This window comes from Chlorocebus sabaeus, chromosome 1 (genome assembly GCF_047675955.1).
Source record: "Chlorocebus sabaeus isolate Y175 chromosome 1, mChlSab1.0.hap1, whole genome shotgun sequence".
Lineage (NCBI taxonomy): Eukaryota > Metazoa > Chordata > Mammalia > Primates > Cercopithecidae > Chlorocebus > Chlorocebus sabaeus.
In genome coordinates, this window is record NC_132904.1 from 66,115,473 (window position 1) to 66,124,867 (window position 9,395).

Sequence of the window (9,395 nt, forward strand, 5' to 3'; positions counted from 1 at the left end):
TGTGCACGTGTACCCTAGAACTTAAAGTATAATAATTAAAAAAAATTTTTTTAATCTCATTTCCTGTTACTGATCTATTCAGGTTTTCTATTTCTTCCTGGTTCACTTTTGGTAAGTTATATATGCCAAAGAATTTATCAGTTTTCCCTAGGTTTTCCAATTTGTTGGTTTAGAGTTGTTTATAGTTGTCTCTAATAATCTTTTGTATGTCTGTGATATCCGTTGCAATGTCTACTTTTTTGTTTCTAATTTTATTAATTGCACCTTCTCTCTTTTTCTGTGTCTAGCTAATGGTTTGTCAATTTAATTTTTTCAAAACACCAACATTTCATTTGGTTGATCTTTAGTACTGTATTTTTATTCTCTATTTTGTTTATTTTTGCTCTGCTCTTCATTACTTCTTATTTCTACTAATTTTGGATTTTGTTTGTTCTTGCTTTCCTCCTTTCTTGAGGTGCATTATTAGTTGTTTATTTAAAATCTTTCTACTTTTCTAATGGTAAGTATTTATTGCTATAAACTTTCTTCTCAGTACAGCTGTTGTTACATCCCATAGCTGTTGTTACTAAATCCCATAGGTTTTAGTATATTTTTCTTCTAGTTTTATTTGTTTCATTTTCAATACAGTTTCATTTTCAATAAAGAAATTAACTGGTCATTCAAGAGTACATTGTTTATTTCTATGTGTATGTACAGTTTCTGATTTTCCTCTTGTTATTTATGTCTACCTTTTTCCATTGTAGTATGAAAAGATGCTTGATTTGATTTTAAATTTTTAAAAATTTTAACATGTTTTGTGCCCTACAATATGGTATATCCTAAAACATATATTACATGTCCTGATAAAAAGAATGAACAGTTGAAGTTATTGGACAAAATATTCTTTAAATGTTTGTTAGTTACACTTGGTTGATATTGCAGTTTAAGTTCTATGTTTTGTTATTGATATTGTGCCTAATCTGTCCAATGCTGAAAGTGGGGTGTTGAAGCTCCCTACTATTGGATTAGGGTCTACTTCTCAGCCACATAATAATAGTGGGGGACTTCAATACATCGTTGGCAGTGTTAGATCATCAGGACAGAAAACTAACAAAAGAATTCTGGACTTAAATTTGACACTTAACCAATTGGATCTAATACACATCTACAGATTGGTCCGCCCAATAACCACAGAATATGCGTTCTTTTGATCTGCACAAGGAATATACGACAAGATCAGCCGCATGCTGGGCCATAAATCAAGTCTGAATAAATTCAAAAAAATCAAAATTATATTAACCGTACACTTGGATCACAGTGGATAAAAATGGAAATAAATACCAGGAAGATCTTTCAAAACCACATAATTAAGTTGAAATTAAACAACTTGCTCCTGAATGGCTTCTGAGTAAAGACTAAAATTAAGGTAGAAATTTTAAAAATCTGTGAAGTAAGTGAAAACAGAGACAAAACATACAAAAATCTGTGATACAGCAAAAGCAGTGTTAAAAGTTTATGGTGCTAAATGCCTACCTCACATATTTAGATTTCAAATTAACAAGCCAAAACCAAGAGGAGCTATAAAAATAAAAACAAATTAATCCCCCTAAAGTTACCAAAAGTAAAGAAATACATTTTCAGAGCAAAACTGAGTGAAAGCAAGACAGAAAAATTCATAAAAGGAATAAACAAAACCAAAAGTTGATTCTCTGAAAGGCTGAATAAGATTGATGGACCACTAGCTAGATTAGCAAAGAAAAAATAAAGATCTGTATTAGTTCATTCTCATGGTGCTAATAAAGACATACCCCAGATTGGGTAATTTATAAAGGAAAAAGGTTTAATTGGCTCACAGTTCAGCATGGCTGGGGAGGCCTCAGGAAACTTACAATCATGGTGGAAGGGGAAGCAAACATGTCCTTCTTCTCATGGCAGCAGCAAAGAGAAGAATGAGAGCAACGAGGGGAAAAAGCCCCTTATAAAAACCACCAGATCTCGTGAGAACTCACTCATTATCAAGTGAACAGCATGGAGGTAACCACCCCTATGATTCAATTACCTCCCACTGAGTCCCTCTCACGACATGTGACATGTGGGGATTATGAGAGCTACAATTCAAGATGAGATTTGGGTGGTGCTACAGCCAAACCATATGTAGATACAAACAAATGCAATCAGAAATGACAAAAGCAACATTACAATTGATATCATAGAAATGCAAAAGATCCTCAGAGAGTATTATGAACACCTCTATGTACAAAAACTGGAAAACATAGAAAAAATGAATAAATTCCTGGAAACAGATAACATACCAAGATTGAATCAGGAAGAAATTGAAACACACCAAAATTGAGTTCCAAATGGAACCACTAATAAAACAAACAAACAAACAAACAAATAAACAAAAAACCTACAAACCAAAAATACCTCCAGACCAGAGAGATTTACAGCTGAATTTCACCAGACATACGAAGAAGAGCTGGTATCAATTCTACTGAAAATATTCTAAAAACATCAAGGAGGGACTCCTTCCTAACTGATTCTATGAAGCCTCCATCACCGTGACAACAAAACCTGGCAAAGACACAATGAAAAAGGAAAACTATAGGCTAATACCCCTGATGAACACTGACGCCAAAATCCTCTAGAAAATACTGGCAAACCAAATCCAGCAGCACATCAAAAAATTAGTTCATCATGATCAAGTAGACTTCATTCGTAGGATGCTAGGTTGGTTCAACATATACATATAAATAAATGTGATTTGCCACATAAACAATTAAAAACGAAAACGACATAATTATCTCAATAGGTGCAGAAAAAGATTTTAATAAAATCCCACATTCCTCCATGCTAAAACCCCTCAATCAAATAGACATGGGAGAACACACCTCAAAATATTAAGAGTCATCAATAACAAACCCACAGCCAGCATCATACTAAGCAGGCTAAAGCTGAAACCACTCCCCTTGAAACTGAAACAAGACAAGGATGCCCACACTCATCATTCCTATTCACTCTCATCATTCCCTTAGTACTGAAATTTCTAGCCAGAGGAATTAGGCAAGAGAAAGAAATAGAAGGCATCCAAATAGGGAAAGAAGAAGTCAAATTCTCTCTTTGTTGACAATGTGATTCTATACCTAGAAAATCCTGAAGACTTTCCAAAATTTCAATTAATTCTATTGTGAAAGTGTTTTTCTCTTTCCAAATTAGGATTTACATATTTTGATGACTGTTTACTTTTCACATTAAATAAAACATATTTATGTTTATGTTCAAATATAGACACAGAAACTGTATTTATGATATACATCATGGAATAAATAAGAGGCCTAAATATTAGTGGCTTCATTTTCAATAATATATTCTTATTGCCAGAATGATTACAGATTAAAAATTCTTAAAAGTTAATTACGTGTTTTGTATCAATTGGGAATTTACTTCTTGATTTTGATAATGCGGGTTAACATGATACACTGACTGGAGTTGTTTAAGCTTATCATTGACATATAAGAACCACTTTTCCTCACCTGCCACTTATTTATTTTCTACAAATAATGGTAAAAGAGGAAACTAGATATTTTAGAAACACCAGAAAAATATTAACATTGATTCACACTGGAGGAAATTTCTCAAGTACTGTTAACAACCAGCAAAGCAGTAAAGCCTCAAAGGATTGATTATTACATACATGTTTCCAGCTCACAATGTTATTGGCCCTTTTCAATGAAAACTGTTAGTAAGTACATACTTATTGGAATCTTAAACTGAAGATTTTTCAGGATCTTCCAGAAGCAGATGACCCTTACTTGGCAAAGGTTAACCCGAAATTTTCTATTTAGCAGATGATGGTGTGAAGTGTACTTTCTCATGCCAAGACAACAGAACAAGATTAACTTTTTGTATCTGTTCTTTTTTTTTTTTTGTCTTATTGTTAAAATTTTTTATCATCTTAATTTGATACATCTTAGTGGTTGCCTAAGGGTTTCTAAATGCATTTAAACATGTTTTTACTGTAATCACAGCCTGATCTCATAATGTGTTTCTCTGCTATTTAAAGCAAAATAATACCTGGATAGGGCTGGGGTTGGGGGGCATGTGTGACCACAGCTGTGTGACCACAGCTACTCCTCTGAATGCTGGATTTGTCATCCCCCAAACAATTATTAACTCTTCCTTCAAATATTCAAGAAGACAACTTTTTTTCTTCAAGTTCCTCTTGGTATCATACTTTCCTCACGTCACTGACCTCAATCGTTAATATTTTAAATATTAGACCGGACCTAGAGTCAACACAATACATAAGCTAAATTTATTTCATCATTTGCAGTATATTCAAAGTCAGTAGGGGTAGTGACAAATATTGGAACAATTTTTATTACAGTAGTGAGTATTTTCATGTACTCTCTAGTCTGTTTTATAGGTTCAATGTCATTCCAAAGATAATTTCCTCTTTTTGAAAAAAATAAAAAATTGTTCCAATCTTGTGGTAATAAATGATACAATGACAATGATGTTTGTGTTCTAAAGGCGGACTTCTGCGTACCTGACACACATAAATCTCTCTTGTAACAAAGGAGTAATGCCTACAGATTTTCAAATATTTAAAACCTATAACCTTCTAGTGAACTGTATTTTCCTGAGAAGAACATCTAGATGGACTTCCAAAATGAGTAGGTATGGGTTAGTCAGGAAGTTCCTGGAAAGGGAGCTAACTCCCTCTTCCTGTCCACTGTCTCAGACTGCTCCTCCCATAGTCAGAAAAACACTAACCATTTTCTTCTTAGCTAGCCAAGGAGACATTTGGCACATTTAACACCTTCTCTAGTACCCATGCGAATACCACCTTTTAGGTGAAACCGTGTGGTTAAGCTAAAGGGAAGTCTCCCGGATCTCAAAAATAAACTGAAACGGAATTTGATTATGTTTTTATGTGGCCTGAGTTTGGTGATCTAGGTCTCTGATTCCATAGCCTACTACATAAACTACGAATCACTGACTTGCTGGTCATAGTCTGTATGGCATTTGTTCAGTACAATACAAGAGCAGTCTGAAGTCTTAAATACTGCTGCATAGTCATTGTCATATTACGTTATTCAACGATTATCGTTTAACAAAAGAAACATGCAGGACTCCAGGCTGTTTTCTGAGCAACCTTCTATCAGTACAATTCTGACAATGGTTAACTGGAATGCACAAATGAATGTGTTGAAGGCTGTTTTCATCTGGTTTTGGCCAAAAGGGGACAATGCCTGAAGAATGTGAACAATATAGACAGGCCATTCTGTGACAAAGTCTGGAAGAAGACTGAGAGAAAGTCAATCAGAATTACTCTTCTTGCTAACATGGGTAACTGCTTTTGCTTTACCAATGTTCATTCTAGCCCACTTTTGTTCTCACATTTCCTAGATTTAGAAAATATTGATTTACAATTCCAAATTACCCATATTGCTTGACCACATCCAAACTGGAATCCTCCCAAACTTCCAAGATTTCTCCTTAAAGTTATCAAGCACAACAAGCTCACATCATATAAGAATCCCCTCCCAACTCTTTTGAGTTACCCAGGGGCTCTTTTGGAATGCTTTCTTGCTTGCTGTAGCAGGATTAATAAACCTAAGTTTTGAGTATAGATATATTTCCTGTTGTCTTAAGTAAGTGAGTTTTAATAACTTCTAACAGAGGAGATAGTCTTCATAGTTGTTTAATTTTTCTTTCCTTAATATGTAAGCAAGAGCTTTTTATAATTAATTTTTGATACAAAATTTTCCATAGAAATGGCTTACTTAGTCAACATGAGAACCATGGGAAGATTAAAAAATATTCTCTCACTGGGAGCGGTGGCTCACATCTACAATCCCAGCACTTTGGGAGGCCGAGGCAGGTGGACCACTTGAGGTCAGGAGTTCAAGACCAGCCTGGCCAACATGGCGAAACCTGTCTCTACTAAAAATACAAAAATTAGCTAGGCGTGGTGGCGGGCACCTGTAATCCCAGCTACGCAGGAGGCTGAGGCACGAGGATGGCTTGAACCCGGGAGGTGGAGTTTGCAGTGAGCAGAGATAGCGCCACTGCACTCCAACAATAGAGGGCACTCCTGGGCAATAGAGGGAGACTCAGTCTCCAAAAAAAAAATTATCTCATGTTATGGACAATTGGCACCTTTTTGCTTCAGCCCAGTGGAAAAAAGGGTCTAGAATTAAGATGAATCCATAAAATGATAATTACTTCAGTGTCCAAAATATCATTATTTAACATATGCATACTTTCCTCTTCACTCCCATAGTATCTTTTATACTATATCACTGAAAATGCTATATTTTGTTGTTATTACATGATTTCCTCTCTTTCTAGATTGTGGGTTTCCTAAAGTCTGACACTGGACCTTAGTCACCTGTGAAATTATATTATTGTCTAGAATATAGTTGATCCTCAAGAAATATTTCTGAACAGATGTTCAACTATAAGAAAAAATAAATGAAGAGTATTTCTAAAGTTTCTGCATAAGGTTTTTCTCTTCAAGAAGAAGATTAGAAATTTCCAGGCATGAGTAGAAGGAGGAATGGGGAGTTATTGCTTAGTGGTTACAGAGTTTCTGTTTGAGGTAATAAAAAGTCTTGGACATAATGGTAATAGTCACACAATATTGTAAATGTAATTAATGTCACAAACCATACACTTAAAAATGGTTAAAATAACAAAGTTTATGTTATATATATTTTACTATAACATAATAAAAGAAACTGTGGTCTCTGTTTATAGGATCCTATTTATCAAACACCACATTACAAACTAAGTTAACTGTGGGTGGGATCAATCTCAGACTCTTAAAAAAAAAAAAGAAACTTAGATACTGAAGTTGAAAAGTAGAATGAATGCCTTAAAAGATCAAGAGTTTCTGGTAATAAGCAATATATGATGAAAAATTGATGCTGGAGAATATGATTGCGTTATATAGGAGAATAGACTGGTTACTCGCATTTATTTTTTCCAAGTGGGGGAACATCAATTCTTGTGGAAGTTAAGCCTGTGCTAAAAACATGCCAGCCAGCTGTTTGGGGAAGGTTTACTGTCATCCAATCAGTCTGGATAGCATTAACAGGAAACTCAATGTCCTAGGCACCCTTGTATACCCAAAGTGCTATAGACTAATGGAGGAAACAAAAGGTTAGATCAAGTTCACAGTGCCTCTCAGAATAATTCACATGATAAGTCCATCACACTTAAAATGCCAGGAAAAATGCAAAGGTCATCAGTCAGGAGGTGACTATATTAGCTACAAAGTGACATTTTTATTATTATTTTATTTTAAGATAGGGTCTCACTCTGTTCCCTGTGCTGGAATGTAGTAGCACAAACATGGCTCACTGCAGCCTCAACCTCCTAGGCTCAAGTGATCCCCCGCCTCAGCCTCCCAAGTAGCTAGGACTACAGACACATGATACCACGCCTGGCTACATTTTTAATTTTTTGCAGAGACAAGGTCTAGCCATGATGCCCAGGCTAGTCTTGAATTCCTAAGCTCAAGCAATCCTCCCACCTTGGCCTCTCAAAATGCTAGGATTACAGATAGAAGCCACCACATCTGACCAAAAGTGACATATTTTGGACTACTTCCTTGAGAAACTAATATGATGGGGTTCCCATGGAATTATGTGCTTTCAGACTTCTCCCCCTGTAGTCCTCCTCATGTATTGTCAACCTAATCCTGGGTGTTGAGTTCTCACAGCAATCTCTGGTCTAGGCTGAAACTCTCACTGAAGACTCTCCTGGTCTAAGAAAATGCTGGCAATAATTAATTAATTTTGTGTGTGTGCGTGTGTGTGTGTGTCTGTGTGTGTGTGTGTTCTCAATTCCTCAACTCTAGCATACGAGATTTCAGTACATGGAGAGAATAACTCTCCTTGTCTTTTACTTTCAAGTGAACTACATTGCCTTTCCCTGGAAATATTCAAGACCTATAGGCCCATTAACAGGTCACAGGATAATTTTATAGAAAAATGATATTCTTCATATTTAGCAGGTATAGATGGGTTCTCACAAATACTTCAAAAACTCTCCAATAATACATGATACTGGTGTGCTAGAATTAGCAGAAGTAGAAACCTCTAGTCCAGGGATAAGAGGTGCTAAAGAAAGTAAAAGATTAATTATAACTTTTTCCATTAATTCTCTGTGCATGTAGAGAGTATAGTTACCTCCTCCTCATAAAAAAAGCCAAATAGTCTCAGGCGAATCTGTCTGGTGTTGATGCCTTAGACCAGGGGGTTGAGAACAGGAGGCACAAGGAGAGAGATTTGCAAGTACAATGTGGACGTGAGGGGGTACTTGGTGGCCAAAATGGTGAGTGAAAAAGAAAAAAAAAAAAAAAGGCAGGAATATAGAAAATAAGAATCACACAAATGTGGGCTCTGCAAGTACTAAATGCTCAGAGCTGAGCATCCTTAGAGTGCAGGCGCAGCACAGTCAGCAGGCTCAGGAGGCAAGAGGAGGCAATGAGGACCACAGCCCTGCCAGTGATTGAAAGTGCCACAGTGAGACCATAAATGGTGTTGGGCTTGATGCTGGCACAGGCAAGCTTGGCTATGCCCGTGTGCTCACAGTAGGTGTGGGGAATGATGTGACGTCCACAGAAGGGTAAGCGTTCAATGAAGATGACAAAGGGGAAAACAAAGAGAAGACCATGAATCACACATGCTACACCAACCTTCCCAATCATGGTGGCATTGAGGATGGATGCATAATGAAGTGGACAGCAGATGGCCACATAGTAATCAAAAGCCATGGCCAACAGAACAGCTGACTCTGTGGCAAAGACTCCATGAACAAAAAACATCTGGGTGAGGCAGCCATAGTAGGAAATCATGTGAGACCAAAGTCAGAAGATTGTTAGCATTTTGGGCAATGTAGACGAACAAAGTACCAGGTCAGTGATGGAAAGCAGGCACGGGAAAAGGTACACTGGCTCGTGCAAAGTTCTGTCTGTCATAATGATGTACAGGATGGTACCATTTCCCATCAGAGCAAGGACATACATGGAGCAGAAGGGGATGACAATCCAAACATGTTGGCCTTGCATCCCTGGGATTTCAAACAGAATAAATGTTGAAGGGTTGAGGGCAGTGTCATTGGGGATAGATGCAGAGAACATAATAATGCGGAGAACAGAGGCCTTATCTTCCTAAAAGTGGTTAAAAATAAAATAACATCATCCTAGAAGCCATTTCTTCCTCTTAATTATTCATTCAATTTCTTGCCTTTCTTCATTCCCACCAATTTTACTCAAATTCATGCCCTCCTCATTTCTTGTCTGTGTTATTAAAATAGCTTTGTCACTAATATGTTCACTTCCAGGATTTCCACCTTCGAGTGAAGCCTCTGCATTGTTGCCTAAATATTCTATCATGTGAATA

The 9,395-nt window shown here is 36.5% G+C and overlaps 1 pseudogene; it reads right to left on the bottom strand.

Moving 5' to 3' along the window:
- Positions 1-8,074: 8,074 nt before the first annotated feature.
- LOC119626485 (olfactory receptor 52D1-like) lies at positions 8,075-9,099 on the bottom strand (annotated as a pseudogene).
- Positions 9,100-9,395: the final 296 nt, after the last annotated feature.